General features: G+C 44.1%; 1 protein-coding gene across 1 annotated transcript in view; it reads right to left on the bottom strand.

The window, feature by feature from the left end:
- The window catches only part of SLIT3 (slit guidance ligand 3), a 575,787-nt gene that overhangs the window by 166,052 nt on the left and 389,499 nt on the right, over positions 1 to 20,236 (bottom strand). The gene's annotated exons all lie outside the window — the stretch shown is intronic.

Genomic DNA, 20,236 nt, shown 5'->3' with positions numbered 1-20,236 from the left:
CCAGCCCTCTGGGTGATTATAACTATAGACTCATAGAATATTGGTGTTGGAAGTGATCTTAGGGATTGTTGGGTCCAAGTCCATTATTTTCAGCAGAAGAGGATTAGAGAGAGGATGAATTACTTAGAATCATAAGATAGTATTTAACAGAAAAGTCAGAGCTTGATCACCGATGCCTTCAGTCACAATGTTTAGGGGAGGAAGAATGACACATGAAACACCAGTGGAAAAAATTAAGACCATAAATGGTGATTGAATTGTGTCTTCAGGTCTGCAGTGCTGTAGGATTCAGGGATGCTTGTTCTCTCAATCTAATTTGGGCTTCAGTGTGGTGAGGAAGTGGGTGCTTAATGGGTAGGAATTGAGGAGTCCAGAGATTTAGAGGAATAGTCATGTTTTTTTTTGTTTTCTGTATTTTATGGTAGTTTGACATCATGCAGTGGGGAAGCCTACCAGGTGGAAGAATTTGCCCCTTCCAGAGACAGTTAATTCCTAGGGATATTGAGTTGGTGAGTTCAACTGTTGGTGAGTTCACATTTCACACAAAACCAACCCATCCTGGGCCCATGCCCTTAACCACCTCCTTCATCTATCTCACGAAACAATCCAATATTTTCCCTGCCCTAAGTCAACCGTGGGCCAGGAACTGAACAGTCAGGGAAGCCCCCATTCCCAAAGACCCACTAATTACTCTAATTAGCCAGACCTAAGTTGTTTCCCTACCCTGCGTTTCCCATGGAAATCCCAGCAAAATCCATGGCCCAGGTCTCCCCTGGTGCCTGCTTCTGCCGGTTGACAAGTTCTGGTGTTGCCCCTGCAACCATGCACGGGCATGGTCATTTCTGAGGGAATGATAAGTAATATTTCAATGGCATCGACTTCTCTGCATCATCATTCAGTCACCCTAGTGCCCCAACATGGACAAAGGACCCCAGGACAGCTCCTACCAGTTCTCAAGTGATCCTGGGCAAATTTAATTTCCAGTTTTAAAAAGGAATGGTTTAGATTGTATGGTTTATTTCTTAAAACCCTTTTTAGCTTACAGAATGAAGTGAATTCTAAGTCCCCTGTTCAGTAGGCAGAGAGCCAGCAGCTGTGGAGGAGCTGCGTGCTGGCCGACCCACTTCTCACAAAAGCACCTCTCAGACCTGCTGCAGAAGCAAAATGGGCAAAGGAAGAAAATCATTTTTTTTCTCAAAATCTAATTGCATTAAGTAGCAATTCCAGAAAAAGCTCTTGGATTGATAGTTTACCAAGAAGATTCATCTTCTGTGACAACGAACAACCAGCCAAGAAAATCTGCACAACCACATCTCAATTATACTGGTTGACAGCTGGCTCCCAAAACTGTACAAGGGCCCTCTTAACTGCTGGGAAGTTGCTAACATGGTGAGACACATTCACAGTGGACCCAAATGAAGTTCAGGGCCAGCCCTTGATTTAGGATGGCCTGAGACATATAAAGAGGGTCTGAGAAAGTTTGATAGAAGCCATTCAATCTCCAAGGTGTACAATGAAGCAACTCCTCAAGGTGCCCTGGCTTGGGAATTCAGTGGGCAGCACAAAGATGAGCCCTTTTAACATTAGCAGCAGAGCATCAATAAAGGGCTGTGGGATATGTAACTGGAGAGACCAGCCTTCCCTTTAGAGAGAAGCAGAACCGTTTCTAAAGCAGAGCTTTAGAACAATTGCAAATCTTGACCTGGGGTGTATTCATTTTTCAAGGAGCTAGAAAACATACCTAGAGCTGACACAGGGTCAAAAGAACCCTTTGGGATATTTAAAGTAAAACGTGGGAGGGAAAAGTCACATTAAAGAGAATGAGGACAGGAACATTTGGTTAAGGAAAAATTGGAAAACTACTTTTGTTTCAACTCCTGTGATATGTCTTAAGTCTCGAGTATAGAAAACTCCCCAAACTGATGACATCTAATCGAAATTTTATGGAAGTCCTCTCTTCCTTACTTTTAATGTTTTGGGCCAAATCACCATTACTCAGCCCTCTCCCCACCCATTTCTCTCTTGTCTTTGATTCCTAAAGAACATCTAAGGGAAGCAGGCTCTTATCTTCTTGGTTGTCTGGGCTTGGTAGCAGCATGGGCTGGGAATAAGGAAGGAAACCCCGTGAGCCCAGCTGCTGGCAGACCCACATCAAGCGTCGCCTGCTCCACCATCACAAAGGTGAATTTGCCCCATGACTCAATATTTGTATTTTCCCAGTGAATCTGGATTTTTTCAGTGACCACATATAGCCAGGATCCCACCTGGAACTTGGGTGTGGTGGTGTCTCTTTTTAGAAAGAAGCAAGCAAACATATAAGGTTTGTGAACTGATGATGCTTAAGTAGACAAAAGTGATATTCAACCAGTGATCTAATTGACATTTTACTTGGGCAAGAGAACTGGGGCCGGCCTGTCGGCGGGCAAATTCATTTTCCAAAGGTCATGGGGTTGACTGCTGGTGATTTGTTGTTGAAAGATATTTCAGGGCTGGTCAAGGCCACAATCAGAGATGCCCATGGAATACAAATAATTCCCCTCACTTGAACCTGGCCGCCACAGCTGTGGGTCAGCGTGGTTGTTCCTACGCAAGCGGCAGTGATGGTAGTTTCCAGTTAAGGAAGGTCAACGGGGGCAGGGACAGAGGTGGCACGGACACAGCCAGCTCAGTGTCCTGTGAGCTCTTGCTGGGGAAAGTGCCTTCCTGGCATTGAACCAGAGAAGCGAGTGAACAAAAGTTCACCCCTTCTCTGGGCTGAGGTCAGATGAGTTTCTTTAACTCAAATAACTTTAAATACATAAATACATATGCATGATAAAATAAAGTTCAAAGAATATAAAAGAGTGAAAATCAACCTCCCTGGCCCTGGCTTCCGGTTCTGAAGTTTGCCTTCCTGGAAGCAACTGCTATCAGAGTTTCCCATGAATGAGTCTATAAGTATTTCACATTTATGAAAGCATCTAAGAACACACAAGCCCCGTCATTCCTTGGTATATGTGGGGAATGGGTTCCAGGACCCCCTCAGGACACCAAACCTGCAGGCGCTCAAGGCCTTATGTAAAATGGCTTGGTGTCTCACAGAGCCTGGGACTGTGCTCTTGTACACTTTAAATCATCTCCAGACGCCTCACAATACCTAATGTGGTGCAAGCGCTGCACAAATGGTTGTTAGGGAATAATATTTGTTATTATTATTAATAATGTTTGTTATTATTATTCCCTTTGTTTAGGGAATAATGACAAGAAAAAAAGTCTGTATGTGTCCAGTACAAACACAGCATCTCCCCAATATTTTTGATCTGTGATTACTGAATTTGGGGACACAGGACCTGGGTATGGAGGTAGAAGTGTACATTGTTTTAAAACACAAATGTTAAAAAAGTGTCCGGACCACTGTGCGCTTTGTGTTCTCATGTCCAAATTTCGGATGTTCTTTTGTATCAGATACAAAGATCAATCTCCTTCCTCCCAACTTCCCTATAATGAACATACCAGGGTTCTTCTATCTAGTGTCCTATTGATGGGCATTTGATGGCTCCCAAGATATCTTCTACAAATGACATTTACCCATATGTCTTTGGGGACTTGAAAGAGTTTCTCTCTTCATAAAAGTTAAGTTGATAGATTGAAGAGCATGTGTATTTTCAGTGTGCACAGTTGTCAAATTACCTGTGAAGGGGTCACACCGATTGTTACTCCCACTGTCAAGGTAAAAGCCTGCCCCACCCCTGCCAATTCTGTGTCCTGTGACTTCTAACCAGGTGCTCCAGAAAAGAAATCTCTTTAATCACATCTAAATTCCCGGGAAGGAGCTAGAGGAGCTTTCTGGAATCAAGACACCATGACCACCAGGTATTGATTAAGCCTTTCTTTGCTAACTTATCTTAGCTTCTAACACACCTGGAACACACAGGCTCTCCCCTCTCTGCTATTTGTTATCATTGTTGCTGAGTAGTATATGTTCATTGTAGAAATATAAAAAGCAGATAAAGTGAAAAGTAAAACAAAATCATTCTTTATTTACCCAAGAGACATGAAAACACAGCACACAAACATTGTATAATGAATCTTCATGGTGGCTTGATTCATCGGAGCCCAAAAGCCCATCACCCGGGGAATGGATAAGGACTGGAGCAAACCCATTACCATGGCATTCTACTCTGTTGTAAAAAATAGCCAAGTGCTGCCAGACCACAGACATAAGCCGAAGCAGAGTGCAAGAACCTGTCTACACAAGGCAACTTACTCCATGACTTATTTATGTGAAGGAGTTCTGGAGCAAAACTATAATGACAGAAAGCAGATTGGCGGTTGGCAGAATCCACGCATGGTGGGTTATGCGCTAGTGTGTGTCTGTGCGCGCGTGTGTGTCTGTGTGTGTGTGTGTGTGTGTGTGTATGGAGGTGTGTGTGTGTATGGAGGTGTAAAGGACCTTTTTGGTGGAGATGTTATGAATATTCACTTGTCAAAGTATGTAGAACACTATGGTTGGGAGCTTTTTATAATAGGTAAGTTATACCATAAAGATAAAATCACATAAATTTCTATCACTTATAGGTGATTATTGTTAGTATTTTAGTTTATGTCTTTCAGACTTTTTTCATGTAAATATACACACATGTTAAATTACATTCAAACTTAATATACCTTTCATTGTATTTTATTGTTTTCATTAAATGGGAACATGTGCTTTGGTAATTGCTTTTTTACAAAAATCTTAAAAATATATTGGTTACCTTGTTCAATGGATTAACTTCTGTCTGAAGCTGTTTTCTTGCTCCTAACAGAAGCTTTCATCAGCTTCACCTTCCCACCCATCTTGATCATAGGTAAACATCCTCCCAGGAGAGTAACTGGGTTTGAGAAAGCTTGGTGCGTCCTGTCTTGGCATCTCTTTGCCATGCCCCTTTCTGTCTTTCTACAAGACGTGCAGATGAAATGACCTCAGCAGATGGCAGCAGCTCATGCCAGCAGGGCTATTTTTCCAAGGTGCAGTTGGGCCAGACTCCAGCTACAGCTTGTGGGGCGCTCATAGGGAGAAACCCCAAAAGGCTCTCAGGAAACCACAGCTCCTCCGCCCTGCCCTGTTTCAGGAGAGAAAAACCTTCCAAGTCACTGAAAGGGAAGCTTTGTTTCTGGCTTTGCTCCGCTGAGACCCTCCCAGGCCCTGAATCCATTGTCACCATGTGGGACCTCCTCCCTGACAGCATTCCAAGGGATTGACAAATTAAAGCCACAAAGGCTTGGGTAGGAGACACAGAGGAGACAGTGTGGACCATCACCATTGTCCCTCTCTTCCCCAGTCCTGGGCAGATACCAAACAGCACACCCAGAAAGTCCACTCTACTCAGCAGAGACTTGCCCACCTGCCTGGACACTCCCTTTCTCTCCTCCAGGATGCGTCAATCTGTTTTAACTCTGGATTGATTTTCCCCACTGTTTTAAGAATCATTAATAATCTGAGTCAGATTAATGCAAGTTCATATTTTGGCTCTCCTGAGTGACTTGGACAAACCACCTAATTTGCACAGTATAAATATCTTCATCTTTTTAAATTTTTTCTTAGTTGTAGATGAACACAATATCTTTATTCCAGGTATTTTTTTTTTTAATGTGGTGCGGAGGATTGAACCCAATGGCTCACACATGCTAGGCAAGTGCTCTACCACTGAGCCATTACCCCAGCCCCTAAATTCCTTCATCTTTAAGAGAGAGAATAATCTCACCATTCGAATTGTTTTTTTCTAATATTTACATGAGATAATCATAATTAATGTTTGAAATGCTTACTCTGGAACACTGCTAACTGCCTTCTAAACATTATATGATTTAGGTACAACCTTTGGTTTTCATGAAAAAACCACGTGGAGGGGACTCAGCAACTTGCTCAAGACCAGTGGAGAGGCTGGGACTCAAACCCACTTCTCTCCTCATTTCAGGGCCAGGTCCTTGTTCAGTGAGCTGGTAGTTCTCAGTCATTACAGAGTCAGCAGAGGAGGTGAAAAATGCAGACTCCTGGCCTTGACCAGAAATTATGATTCATTCATTTAGAGCTCAGGAACTTGCATTCTTAGTAAGGTGCAGGAGATTCTAGACAGGTGGTTCTCACAATACTGTACATGGCCATAATGAAACAATGCAATGATTACAGGTTGTGCAACCCTAATCCAGCATCCTAAATTCTCCAAACTCTAGCTCTTTAAGTGCCAACATGACACTGCAAGTGGAAAATTCTACATCATGAAACTGTTTCATCCTCAAAATTATTAAAAATACTGGATGAAATAAGTTTTGGGCTATGTATACAAGGTATGTATTAAAAAGTAAATCAATTTTCTATTTAGACTTGGGTCCTGTCTCCTAGATATCTCGCAATGCATTTGCAAGTATTCCAAAATCTGAAAATATTTGAGCTCTAGTCCCAAGCATTTCAGATAAAGGATGTTCAATCTGTTCTGAAAAATGCAAATGCCGATGCAGAGGAATTCTAGGGTAGGCCAGGAATAAAGGAAGGAAGCTCTAGGAATTTCTGAGTCCCCACCTCTGCTCTGTTTGCAAAGAACAGGCAGTCAGTGATAGATTGAGATGATGCTGGTGACAGAAGAGTCACATGGATGTGCATGTATCAGGCAAAAATGTGTCTAAATAAATAATGATGAATCAAAATAAAGAAAGTGTCAATTCCTTGGGATTTGGAGGGCTTGGGATGCTTCATTGAAAATGACCACTGGCACATGTCTTAGAAAATAGCAGGTTTCCATGCATGTCTGAGTTTGTTGGGATGAACCCAACTACTGTGTATACTATAAAGCTCTATAATAAATGAACAAATAAAAGGAAAATAGTGCAAAGTCACCCACTTCGGAAATGGGCCCGGTCAATACCTTGATGTTGCAAACCCCATTCCCGCCGAGTGTTTGACCTCAAACACTCCAAGTCAGAAGTCCATGGTCAAATCTGCCCTCACCCCCATGTGATTGATTTGACCTGCATGGTGTGAACACTCACTATTTAGATTTTTCTTTTTTTCTTTCCCTTTCCTTTCCTTTTCCTCTCTGCAGTGCTAAGATCAGACCCAGAGATTCGTGCATGCTGAGCTAGTGCTCTACCATTGATCTGTATTGCCTGCCCAATCCTCAGGACATAAAAAGATTTTGTATTAAGTGCCAACATCTCAAAATCAAGTGATTGGATATAGTAGCTTAATTTTTTTGGTTCTTTCAGAAAAATAAAAGTTATTAAAACTGGGCCCCCAAAGCATCTGCTGGAACAGACTGGAGTGATGGTTAGATTGAGTGCACGTCTCCACTTAGTCACCGTTATTCCTGAATAGCACCCAGGCTGCATCTAACTGTCACTTGTTAACTTGTGATATCTGAGTTTATAAGCCCTTACTGAAGGGCTTAACTTTGACATATCAGATCAGAGGCAATTCCCAAGACCACCAATCCAAATCACCAAACTCTCCCTTTCCTCCAGCCCCAATATCTCCACTGTGAGATAGATAGCCTCTCATTGCATCAAGAAAGGGGCAGGATACATGAGTGTGGGGTGCAGAATGGTAATATTTATTGAACATCTACTTTGTGCCAAGTGTGTGCTAAGTTTTTCCCACATGGCATCTCATTTAAATTTTACACTTAAAATTATGGCTCAGGTAAGGGTTAACCCAGAACTGGGTCTGATATACCTTGTCAGGGCTTTATAAGAACCAATTCTCTGATCTTTTCCAAGAAAGAAAAATAAGAGAGAGAAAGCAGAGGGCTCAGGATTCACCAATTAGTGAAGCACAAAGAGGAAACCCCGGTTATTCCACCAAAGACTGGGAGTCTTTCTAAGGTGGACAAGGTAACTAATGCCTCCTTTAAATGAGTGTAGATGATAATGGAACTCTCTAGAAGTTTGCAGGACAAGTAAAACAGCACTGCAGGGGACAGAAGCCAAGCTGCAACTCAGCCCTGGCCTGGGCAAGGGATCCAGTGCTAACACAATGGATTTTTCCAGAGACACTGGAAGTCTGTATTTCCAGGCAAAATCACTTCCTCTTCCTTTCCCTTCCCTCTTTAACTATCTTTCTTTCCCTTGTAGATTTAACCTGGGCCCTCAAACAGTACAGCTAATGGTTCAGGTGACACACTCTAGATTTTAGCTCTCTGAGTTCAAATCCCAGCTCTGTGACCTTGGGAAAATCACTTCACTTTTATGTGTCTGCATTTTAACACCTGTGAACTGTTAATAATCACAATGTTTCTGTGATCAAAGGAGATAATAGATACAAATCACTGAGAGTTGAGTCTGGTGCCTAGTCAGGGCCCTGTGAGGACTTACACCTAGGAGCAGAGTGCTTCTGTTCTAGGTGGCTACTCCTTTCTTGAGGCAGCCTCTGTTCATTCTGAGTGGGGGACAGGGAGGAGATGTGGGCACTCTTACCAATGTTATGGGCTTTCATAGAAATCTCAGGAACATATACCATCCCTGAGCTCAAGAAATGTCTCTATGAAAGGAGTGCCACTTTCATAACCGAATACTAACTAGCTGCACAATCTTGAGCCTCCTGTTAGACCCTGCACTGGGTAAATGAAACCTCAGCCACTGATTACTTATTTGTCTGCCCAGGTAGTTTTCCTGACAGACACAGTATCCAAGAACACTGGCATTTAGAAGTGATCCAGTTTTGTGCACTTGCGCCTGGGGACCGGTCATAGAGACAGCTTTAAAAAAGGTTACAACGGCAAATAATAGCCCTGGATGTAACACACCCATTTACAGAGCTGAGCACTTGTGGCAGATAGGGAAGTGCTTTGCTCTGGCATGGCCCCAGCTGTGCACATGGATCTGTCACTTCTGATACAACCAGCCTGCTCCATAAAATACCTGCATGCACCCGGGCATTATCAGGGCCCAGAATGCACGCTTTGAGCACCAGCCCCACAGCCTGTACAAACAGCTTCTTTATTCACACAGCAAATATTTTTTGATCCCTGGCTGAGCAAGCTTTATGCACCAGAGCTTGGGAGAATTCTCCTAGTCATTTCCTTCAGATGCAGAACAGTTTATCCCGGGCTAAAGCAGGAAGGTAGGGTGGGCAGGAACACTGATGGATTCAGCCCTGCTGCAGAATCGTGAACCAATCCTTGGGAGACTGAAGCTCTCAGCCCATTCTAGAAAATCACCTCTCAGGTAACATCCAACTTTGCTCAGTGAGCCCAGCCCAGCTCAGCCCCTCAACCCCGCTACAAGTCCAGCTTGGTGACCAGTTGGGCATAATTCTGATACTCTTTTCTGCAGCCCCTACCTGGTCTGGGTTTGTGGTGCTGTTCTTGAGTTTTATCTCACTGCCAAGGCCTAGCTCCTCTCTGTTTTTCCCTCCTGGAAGATGATCTCAAAGAATCATCAAACTCTACCATCTAAACAGACCTGGAAGATTATCTATCCAGTCTAGTGATTTTCAAGGCTTTTATTTATTTTTTCTCACTATGCTCTTTGTTGCACAAAATCTCATGTTGAACGCTAATGTCTAAAGAGATGATTTAGATCTTTATCATTATTGAAAAGTGACGTCTTATTTGCAGTCTCTTAAAATGGTAGAGTTTCTTAGAGTACAATTTGAAATCTGCTGATCATATGCCAATGATTTATTTTAATAGATGAGGAAACTGAGACCAAGAGCTTAAGTGACAGCTGAGGTGGCACTAGTATTGGTTTGCTACAGTTGCTGCAACGAATTACCAGAAATATGGTGGTTTAAAACAACATGAATTAATTTTCTCAGAGTCCAGGAGGATGGAAGCCCTGGCTGGTTTCAGTGGGCTAATGTCAAGGTGTGGGCTAGACTGTGTTCCTTCTGGAAGCTCCTAACAGATTAGGGACCATCCAGGTAGGCCTGGGCAGGTGCTGTGGACCACAAGTCCCTGTGTCACGTGGCCTTCTCTCTGCTTCCAGAACATGTCTTTTCTTTGATAAAGACCCTTGTTAAGACACTGTGTTCACCTGAATAACCCCAGATGATCTATCCATTTCAAGATCCTTAATCTAATCACATCTGCATAGTGCTTTTTGTTGCAGAGGATATGGAATCAAACATCCCAGAATTAGGATGTGGGCATTTTGGGGGCCATAATTCAGCCTTCCATGGGAAGGCAGTAGTTAATGGCAGAGCTGTCTCTGAACAGCACTCCTGTTTTTTTTTGTTTTGTTTTTTTTTTTTTTTAGTACTTTCTGTGCCTTAGAGGGAACAGGGTGAGGGGTCAGAGTGGGTGGAGAGTGTACCCTCTATTTTCCTCTGACTTATTATATGCTTGGTTCATTATAACCCATAAAGGAGAACAAGTTATCTTTGCTGAAATAAATAAGAGAAGGATAGATGATGTATATACACATATATTTTAAAGTTAGGGTTATTTTAGAGCAGAACACTGTCAACATAACCTTTTTCTTTGTATCTGTCAAGTAAGAGAAAATTTGGCCTGTTAGATATGACAACTTGAGCTGATTTAATGCTCTCAGATGGAATCAAAGCAGCACTCAAGATGAGTATTTTTTATAATAGCATGAGGAGGGTGATATTATTTCTACTTAACATGGAGAAACTGAGACAAGGAGAGGTGTGACCTTGCTTAGGATCACACTGGTGGTAGGAACCAGGATTCCACTCTGGAGACTGGTGCTTGGTTATGAGCCATAACTCCTCCCCACCTGCACAGACAGCAGGATCCAGGCCTGGGCAGGTACTGTGGACCATAAGTCTCTGCAAGATAGATGCTAATGCTCGTACCTTATGTGGGGCTGGGAAACTGGCTCTGGTCCTGCTGACTTGCTCTATGGCAATTACTGGGGATATCATTTATCATCTCCCAAAGAATTAAAAAGAAAACTTTTTGTTTTATGCTGGGGATGGAACCCAGGGCCTAGCACATGTTAGGCACATGCTCTACCACCAAGCCATACCTCCAGCCCCTAAGACTCTAGTTTTTTGTTTTTTGTTTTTTTTGTATCAGGGAACTCAGAGGTACTTAACCATTGAGTCAGGATCTCACTAGTTTTTAATACTCTGAAAAACTGAATAAATGTAAGCTATTTTGAAAAGATGAAGAGCTTTATCTGCTCATTTGAAAGCTTATATTTTTGGGCTCAGAAACGGAGAAGCATCAATAGGCAGAGCACGGGAGTTTTAGGGCAGTAAGACTGTGCTGTAATGATAGCTATGCGTCACTGTACATTTAACCCAAACCCACAGAACATGCGACATGAAGGATGAGCCTTAATGGGTGTCAGTTAATAATGACCCCATATTAAGTCAGAGATCACAACAATTGTCACCCCCATGAGGTGTTACTAGTGGGAGAATATGCCTGGGTACAGCACTGTGGAGTTGTGGGCATCATGAATGCCCTGTACTTTCCTCCCTATTCTTCTGTAAACGTGAAGCTGCTCTAGAGAGTAGTCTTTTCATTAGAAACCAAACCAGGAGGGTCACACTTCTGGACAATCTCGATGGTCTCAGAAATCCTTCTTGGGCTGTGACAGTCACAGCCTGTTTGCTCGTGCCTCTGGTCTTAGCTGGAGCTGGAAGGCAAAACCACCTTCTAATTCTCCCCATTGAGCTGCATCTGCTGCTTCCTTCAAACTGTGCTCCAGCCTCCCGAATCTCAGAGATTTCCCAGCTAACCACTCAGAAAAACACCAACTCGGAGTCCGGGCTGAGGGATCCTGAGAGAGTCCACATGACCCACTCCCTCTCCTTGAGACAGTTCCTGAATTTCTTTGGATCTCAATTTCCCCTTTAATGTCTAGAGAAAAATAAGCTTCTCTCTAATGATCTGCAAAGTTGCTGGGGTAATTAAACAGTATGTAGGAAGGCTTTTTGAAAACAATAGCGTATTGTACAAATGTTGAATTCATAATTTCTGTTTGAGTCCTTTCTAGTATTTTCCCCATTTTATACATTAAGAGAGCAAGGCTCAGAGTAGTTAGGAAAATTGTCCAGTCACACAGATAGTCAGAAGCCAAACTGGAATTAAAAAACAAACAAACAAAAAGCCCAGATCTGACCTAAAACTTATACTTTAAAATCACTGTCCTCAATTGACCCCAATAAGATAGAGAATGAGGACATCAGTAGTTACTAGAGTCTCTGAGTGTGATCCCCACAGTAATACTCATTTCCTTTCTTCTTAAGCCATTTTCATTCCTCTTTAGAGCTAAATATCTCAGATAAAATCCCAGACAACGGCAAATATTCCATAAGCTCCCTGTGTCCAACCTAAGGGTCCCAGAGCCATGATACTTGTTTTAACAACTTTGCTTCCTGGGGATTTTGTGCTCAGAGGGGTTAAATATCTGTCATGCATTTTTAAAAAATTGGTTTGCAAATAAAATTGTCCCAGATAATAAATTTTAATGCTGGATCAAGAATAACAGTCTCCGTTATCTTAGAAAACACAAAGGCTTCCCTGGGCTTATTCTTGATGCCTTGATTTTATTCTTGGCTCCTGTGATATAATCATCTTCCTCATTCAGGGCTTTGGTGTCCTCTAAATGTGAGTGTCTCTTTCTTTTGAAAGGTATTTGTTCATCCATTTGTCTTTCATTATTCATTGAGCACCTACTAGAGGCCAGGCACAGGCCTACTTCTTGAACATCAAACACTGGACAAGGCAGCCTGGCCTCCCCCTTTGTACAGCTTGCAGATGAAGACAGTTATAATGTAGGATGGAGTGTCGGGGGAAATACTCGAAGCCCAACAGAGGACCACCAATAAAGTCTATGCAACAGTATAATTGTGGCCTGGAAGGAATGCTTGTCACCCATGCAACTTCCCAGCCCAGGTACAACTTCTGGGATGGGGCACTTACCACAGCCTCCCATATCTCTGCCGGTCTGATGTAGTCTAATTTACCTGTTTCTTCTCTTTTTTTTTTTTTTTTTCTCATTTCAGAACATCAACAGTTACTAGAGTCTCTGAGTGTGATTGCCACAGTAATATCCATCTCCTCTCCCCTTAAGCCCTTTTCATTTCTCTTTGGAGCTAAAAATCTCAGTCAATGGCAAATATCTCATAAGCCCCCTGTGTCCAAATCTTTAACAAATCAACTGGTATTTATTGAGCACTTAGCCCACTGGCCACAGGGCCGCTAGAGAAGAGCACTCTAGGGGCATGCAGATCAAATGCTCTTCATGTATTTGTTCCTCTCCCTTTTCGACCAAAAAAAAAAAAAGAAAGAAAGAAAAAAGAAATCTTAAGAGCATGGGCTGTATCTTAATCATTTTTTTATTTCCAGGACTAGCTTTGGGCCTGGTAAGAGTAACAGCTCAAGATGATTTATGGAAGAAAGAATAGAAAAATGGAAGAAGGGAAGGAAGGGAGAGAGGGAGAGAGGAAGAGAGGGAGAGAGGGAGAGAGGAAGGAAGGCATCTGCCATCCCTTCCTTTAGGCGACTTGTTTGGATAGTCTTAGCCAACTGGAGTTCAGTGCAACTTCCTCTAGCAGCAGTTCTGGACCTGACGGGCTCAGCCAGGATTGCAGAGCAGAAAAGCCCGGGCAGCTCACCGCCCTAGGAAGGTGGAGGAGCAGGGTTGTCCTGCCTTGCCCAGGTGGAATTCCCCAGTCCCACTTTAAGCTGCAGCTTCCTTTCATGAGGAGAGCTGGGCACATTCCCATGCCCGTCAGAGTCCATAGAGGTGACTTGCACAGAAGCCCACCTCAGGCACTCAGTTCAACCACCCCTCTCAACCCCCCAGTTAGCCCTCATGCCTCTGCATTTGGACCCTGCCTCTTGGGCCCACTTTCTCTGCCTGATCCTGACCCCCAGGATTCCTGATCAGCCGCACAATCTCCTTACCCCTGCCCCAGCGTCACTGTCTCCTCTGGGCAATGCCCTCTCCCCGCTGTTGCTGGAGCTGTCTATCTTGAATGGTGATCCAATTGTGTCCCTTCTCTGTTAAAAGCCCTTCTGTGGATCCCCCGTGCTCCCCAGATCATGGTCTTCAAGGTCCTCCCTCAGCTCTCTGCCTCATCTCCCTTTACTGCCTCAAACTGCTGGGTGTGCTCCAGCCCCAAGCTCTGAGAAACATCATCCCTTTCACATACCTCTGTCCCTTTGCAAATCTTGCTGACTTTTCACAAGCTTTCCCTTTTGCTGGGAATGCCCCTTGCCTGTATGAACTCATCCTTCAAAAGCCCGTTACCATTTTCTAAGTGAAGCCAGAATCAGATGTGTCTCCTTGGGCTTTCCCATGTCCTTGTCCTTACCTCCATTGGAGCCCTGGCCCATGTTCTGCAACTATTGGTTTATCAGTCTGCCTTCTTGCTGGACTGTAGGGTCTTACCCTTCCTATAATATTACTTTCATATGAGACATTTTAACAATTGCACGTAATTGCTGCTGGGTAACAGGCTTCAGCAAGTGCTTGTGGAGTGAACAAACAGATTCATTCCTTTGATGTGGCTTTAGTCAACCTTCCTCTCTGCCATGAACAGTTTGGGCATGGCAGACATCAGCCAGTGACCCAGACAGGCAAAATCTCTGTGTGACATACACAGATGAGTTGATAAATAAAGGAACAAGATAATTTTAAAGGGTGATGATTGCTTTGAAGAAATATCACTGGGTCATGGGGTAGGAAAGGAGGGCAGTGGAGGTGGGGGCTACCTTAGATGGGTCAGGGAAGGCAACTCTGAGCTGAGCCCTCAGATCAGAAAGAGCTGGCTGTGTGGAGGGCTGAAATTGTATAGCATCCTATGCAAAGGGACCCACAAGTGCAAAGGTCCTGTGGCAGGAAGGAGCTCAGGGCCTTCAGAGAATGAATATGTACACAGGAAGCATGAGATGAGCCAGATAGGACCCAGATCATGTAGCACCTGGTGGGGCACCAGGAGCATGGATGCCATTCTAGACAAGGGCTGCATTTGGACTAGCAGGCGAAGATGCTACTAGTGAATGGGTGCTGGGGTCCCTCCCCTCACACAAGATGACCGCCTGCTCACTGGGGCGGAGACAGCCCTCATTAATCTCAGGAAAGCGGGAGGGCAGACTCCGGCAGTGCGAAGCACAGACTAAGAGAGAACACAAAGGCCGCCCGCCTGGCTTTGTTTTGCAGCCGTCAATTCCAAATTCTGCTAGCTGGCAGAGACAGGGGCTATTGATTTTCCCTTCTGGAATGCATGTCCTACAGAGTCCTCACAAATAGAAACCGAAAAACAGAGGAAAACATAACTGCTCAGAAAGACAGGACAAGGGGACTTAAAAAAAAAAACACAATTTATACTGTTTTTTGTCTTTTTCTTATTACGCTCCGTTGGATGGTGGCTTGTCATCATTTCCCTTTTTTTTTCCCGATTCCTTTCTTTCTGTCCTATCTCTATATCTTTCTGGTCGAGATTTCTCTTTCTTCCGTATCCGGCAGGACTAGCTCAGTATTTGCATATAGTAGGCATTTAATACGGGCATGGTGCATGCCGGTCCACAGGTCAGTCCCTCTGTGGGTCTTTCTCCAGATCAATTTGTTCAGATAACTGCCTGTCTCTTTTTAAATATAGCACCCCTCGTGCTTCCAGACAGGCAGCAGAGAATGGGACCAGCCCATAAATCCAGCTTTCAGTAATTGCGTGGAGTAGCATCCCCGGCTAATTACTCTTTCTCCTCTCTGGAGAAGCAGGAAGCAATTAGGGGCTTCCTTCCACTGCCTGGGAGGGGGCAGGGTGCCAGCTCCCTTGAGCACCAGTGGCACACTAATGGCTCCCAGTTCCACCGGTGTCAGACACCCTGCATCCCTTCTCCTGGATTTGATAAGTCACACACTTGGCTGCTTGCTCAGGTGAGTGGGGCTCCAGCCTCCAGCAGCATTTCCCCCTGGCTGGCATATGGGGGAATCTGAGCAGACGGAAGTATCTGGCTAGAGTCCACAAAATGCTGGGTGTGTCACCAATGGCTGGCTGGGTGGGAAGCCCAGGACACTTCATTTTACAATCTGGAAAATGGGGGTATTGCAGTCCCTTTCTTCTTAAAGGGAAATGTCAGAGCAAGCAAAGACAATTCATGTCAAGACTACATTTTGAATTATTTTTCAAAAATAGACAATCCTTGATTTTCTCCTCATCATAAAGCATATGGTGTCATGCATAGTCCTAATCAGCTGTCATTTCACATATCATTTAGTTTGAAGCCTGATAATGTACTCCAAGAATTTATCTTCCACTCCTATTTTACTTAAGGTAACAGGTAAAGAAATATCAGTGGGTCATGGGGTAGGGAAGGAAGACAGTGGAGGTAGGGGCTGCCTTAGAGGGTCAGGGAAGGCAACTCTGAGCTTAATTATATCCCGTGAGCTCACACAATGTGATGGGAAAGGCTGGGGGCTTGGTTTTCAGAAGAGGGCAAGGATGTACACCCCTGAGATTTAAAGCTTGCTATTGATTACTCGCAAGGTAGACACCCTCCACATGGGTGATGGACACATATTTCTTTAACAGGTTTTATACTAACTTAATTTCTACAAAGCATCTGTTTTGTGTGAGTGTGGTGCTGGGAACTGAACCCAGGACCTTGCACATGCTAATCACAACTCTCTACCACTGAGCTCCGCCCTCAGCCCCCAGGTGCATTTAAATCTACAATTCATTATCACTTCCACTGGGTGCTAACCCTCCACAAATGTAGTCTCAGCTCCAATCCTACATCTCCGATTACCCACATGACATTTTCTCTTAGGACAATAGGGCTATTTAGTCTAACTCCCTCATGTTTAATAAAACCAGGAAAGCTGGGGTCCAGAGATGTAGGGGGTTATAGCATGTTCCTTCAACTAGCAGAAACAAGAGAGGATGGGCAGATCCACCAGTATCCTAAAACACAGAAGGGGCTCTGTCTTCACTGCCCCTGAGACTGGACATCACTCATACTCAGCACTATTACAACCCAACTCCTGATCCTCCAAGGCTGGCTCTCCCCAGAGCCTTTCAGCCTCTGAGGAGGCAGCTCCAAGAAGACAGGGCTCACACATCTGCACAGATCATTATCTTCCATTTTCCCCAGAAATGGCATTCAGCAGGTGCTCAAACGATATTTTGATGGGTGTGTGGATGAATGTCTCTGAGACTTGCCACCGTGCCCTGACTCTGGGAGCCTGGAACTCTAATTTGATACTTCTTTTGCTCCTGCCTCTAGAAACCCTTTGTCACCAAGTTCTGCTGGCTTGGTCCCCACGGGTGGCTTGCTTTGGACTCCTCCTTTCTTGACTTCTGACTGCTCTCTCCCCAGCTCGCCATAGCCTCATCTCCTGCCCCAGCCCTTCCTTCGCCACCTCCTCCTGTCCTTGGTTCCTCTTTCAGAATGGTTTTTGCCTTGACCTACTCTGGGTCAGAAGCCGGCCATTTTTTTGGTGCTTGTGCCTCCTTGCAGGCAAGGCACCACTGTCTGGCTACCACCTCTCTAACCTCGTCACCTACTGTTCTGCCTCATCATCCCCCCAAAGCCAGGAGATGTCACTGTGTGTGCCCCCTGACACACACACCTCTGGAGGCCTATGTGCATCATCTGCCTCATTTATTCAGAATTCTAATATTGTTCAGGACCAGCTAAAATCTTCACTGTTAGTAACAAAGGAATACAGCAGCAACAGCAGCAAGAACTTTCTAAATACCTTTATGAGTTGTTCCATATGCATAATTGCATTAACCTTAACAAAAATCCTGGGAGGTAGGTCCAATTCTCGTCCTTATGTTACAATGGTTGAAACCTAGGCTAGAAGTGTCATATGACAAAGGTCACAGACTTAGCACCTAGAACAGGTATAATTCATACAGTAGCCACATTGCCAAAAGCTATTTTTCTTCTCTGACAGCCTCTGGCTGTACACAGGCACTCATTTGCCTTTTCTTGTTGACTGGTATTTTACTGAACTTTCTCTTGGGTGGACATATTTCTTGTCCCCGGTTATCCTATTTGTCCCCTGAGAACAAGAATTATGCTTCTGGGGTCTCAGGGGTTCTGCCCCACAAGTGCGTCGCCGATTGCTTAGGAGCACAAAGCGTTCAACAGCCCTTAGTTTGGCAAGTTGATTCTGCAACTCCTTCTTCCCCCAGGACCACGTGCTGGTTCTGGGTATGAACAAAACAGAAGCCGACTCCTGCTGAGCTCAGGCTCTTCAGAAATAAATAAAGGCTGAACAGTCCTAAGTCAAAAACCCAACCTTTTGAGCACGGAGAGGACACCACAAATGGAAAAGTCCACACGGGGAAACTGTTTCATGCACAGAATTATTAAAAACATGGTATAAAAACAGCTTCAGGCTAAGTGCATAAAGTGGATATGAAGCAAAAAAGAATTGTGTTAGAACTTGGGTTCCATCCCTACAATATCTCCTGTATATGCAAATATTTCACACTTCTGGTCCAGGCATTTAGGAAAAGGGCTACTCAAACTGTATTTTCGTACACTTCTTTCTAGAAGGTGGGCCTGACGCCACATGCTGGGGTAACTTAGGCATTTCGAACCTTTCACCTCTAAGGCCTTTGCATGGTTAAAGACATTATAAGAGTTAAAACAACTCTTGTAAACTCTCAATAATAAAAACACAAAGCCCAATAAACATGAACAACAATTAATAATCACCGTGGGATTTAATCACTTTCTTGAGAATCAAAAATGTAATTCGTAACTATATGGCCACGCTTCTACATCATTACATTATGTCTGGTTTATAACCGATCCATTTAATATCAGTGCCATGGACTGTTGATGTAGCTCAGTGGTTGAGCGTTTGCCTAGTGCTCCATCCTCCAGACTCAGATCTTTATATATATAATACATTCACTTGGGGCTCAATCATTAGGAAGCCAGGTGACAGTTGACCTTGAGATAGTCACTGCCCCTCTCTGGGCTTCTATTTTCTCCTGCCCTGAAGTTCTGGGATGCTGATTAACACAATATATTGGTTTTGATTCATTTGTTCACTCTTAAGTTCCTAAAATCTAAGGAATGAAATGTTGGAAAAATGCTTTGAAATGTTAAAAGTACCACCTCTGGCTGAGAAAGTGTCCATCATTATTTATCTATTAGGTTTGGTTTGTGTCTTCTTTTCAAGAGGAGGTGGAAAAAAGTTAAGAAGTTCCTTCTTTCTTCCACCCTCCCTGACCCCCAGCCCCTTTTTTTTTTTTTTTTTTTGCAGCACCCAGGATTAAATCCTGGGCCTTAAGCATGATAGACAAGCACTCTACCACTGAGCCACACTGTAGCCCAGAAGTTATTTCTTCAGTGAGGCTACACATGTCCTGCAAAGGGGCTCATGGCTGTGTGGCTGTGCCTGTCCCACCCTCTCCTGCTCTTCAGCAAACACTTCTAGTGGACGCAGCAGGCAGCCTCTGTCCCAGAGCCCCCTTCGAAGTCCTCTCTGCCTCCCTGTCCCTCCACTCCCACAGATGCCTCTGCCCCCTGTGTTCTTTGCACGTTAAACACCAAAAGCTTTCCTGCTGAGGCCCAGCCACGGGGGAGGCAGATAACACGCATCTGGAAGCCATCATCAACTTCCCTAGGGTGTGCCAGGAAACTCAAGCCCCTCCATTTGTTATAGGGAAAAGTGACAGTTAAAGTAGGTTCTCTCTCTCTCTCTTTCTCTCTCTCTCTCTCTCTCTCTTTCTTTCTGTCTCTTTTCTCCCTTCCCTTCTTTTTCTCCTTCCTTCCTTCCTAGTCTCCTTCCATACTTCTCAAATTGAATTTGAGGCTGGAGGGCAGACTGGCTTCTTCAGTCAAACCAGACTGTCTTCTGTGGCCCTTTCCAAAAACATGTCCCCAGCCCATGGGCATAGGTGTATATAGAGTTCAGAAGGCACACACCATGTGAAGTAAGGGCCCAGGAGTCACTGATAAGAGCAAAGCCTGGGGTCAGATAGGAAAGGATCAGGATTATTTGGTGAGTTCAGAGATGGAACTTGACCTTGGTGATGGCAGGACAACTCTACCTGAGATCAAACTGCACACAGCTACCCACGCTTAAGTCATCCATGTGCACACAAACAAGTGCATGTGTGAGCTTAAGTGTGGGTACCTGGGAAGTCTGAAGGTGAGTCTGTGGATGGCACCAACACCAATTTCCTGGTGTTGCTGTTGGCTCCTGGTTTGTAAGGTGTCACCACTGGGGAATTGGCACATGGATCTGGGCCCTATTTCTTTTTTTAAAAAAAACATCCTGTCAATCAATGATGATTTTAAAATAAAAAGTAAAAAGCAAGCAAAAATCT

The sequence above is a fragment of the Spermophilus citellus genome, assembly GCF_964194105.1.
Source record: "Spermophilus citellus genome assembly, chromosome: 1".
In the NCBI taxonomy this organism is placed as follows: Eukaryota; Metazoa; Chordata; class Mammalia; order Rodentia; family Sciuridae; genus Spermophilus; species Spermophilus citellus.
This window is presented reverse-complemented; position numbering and strand designations above follow the sequence as displayed.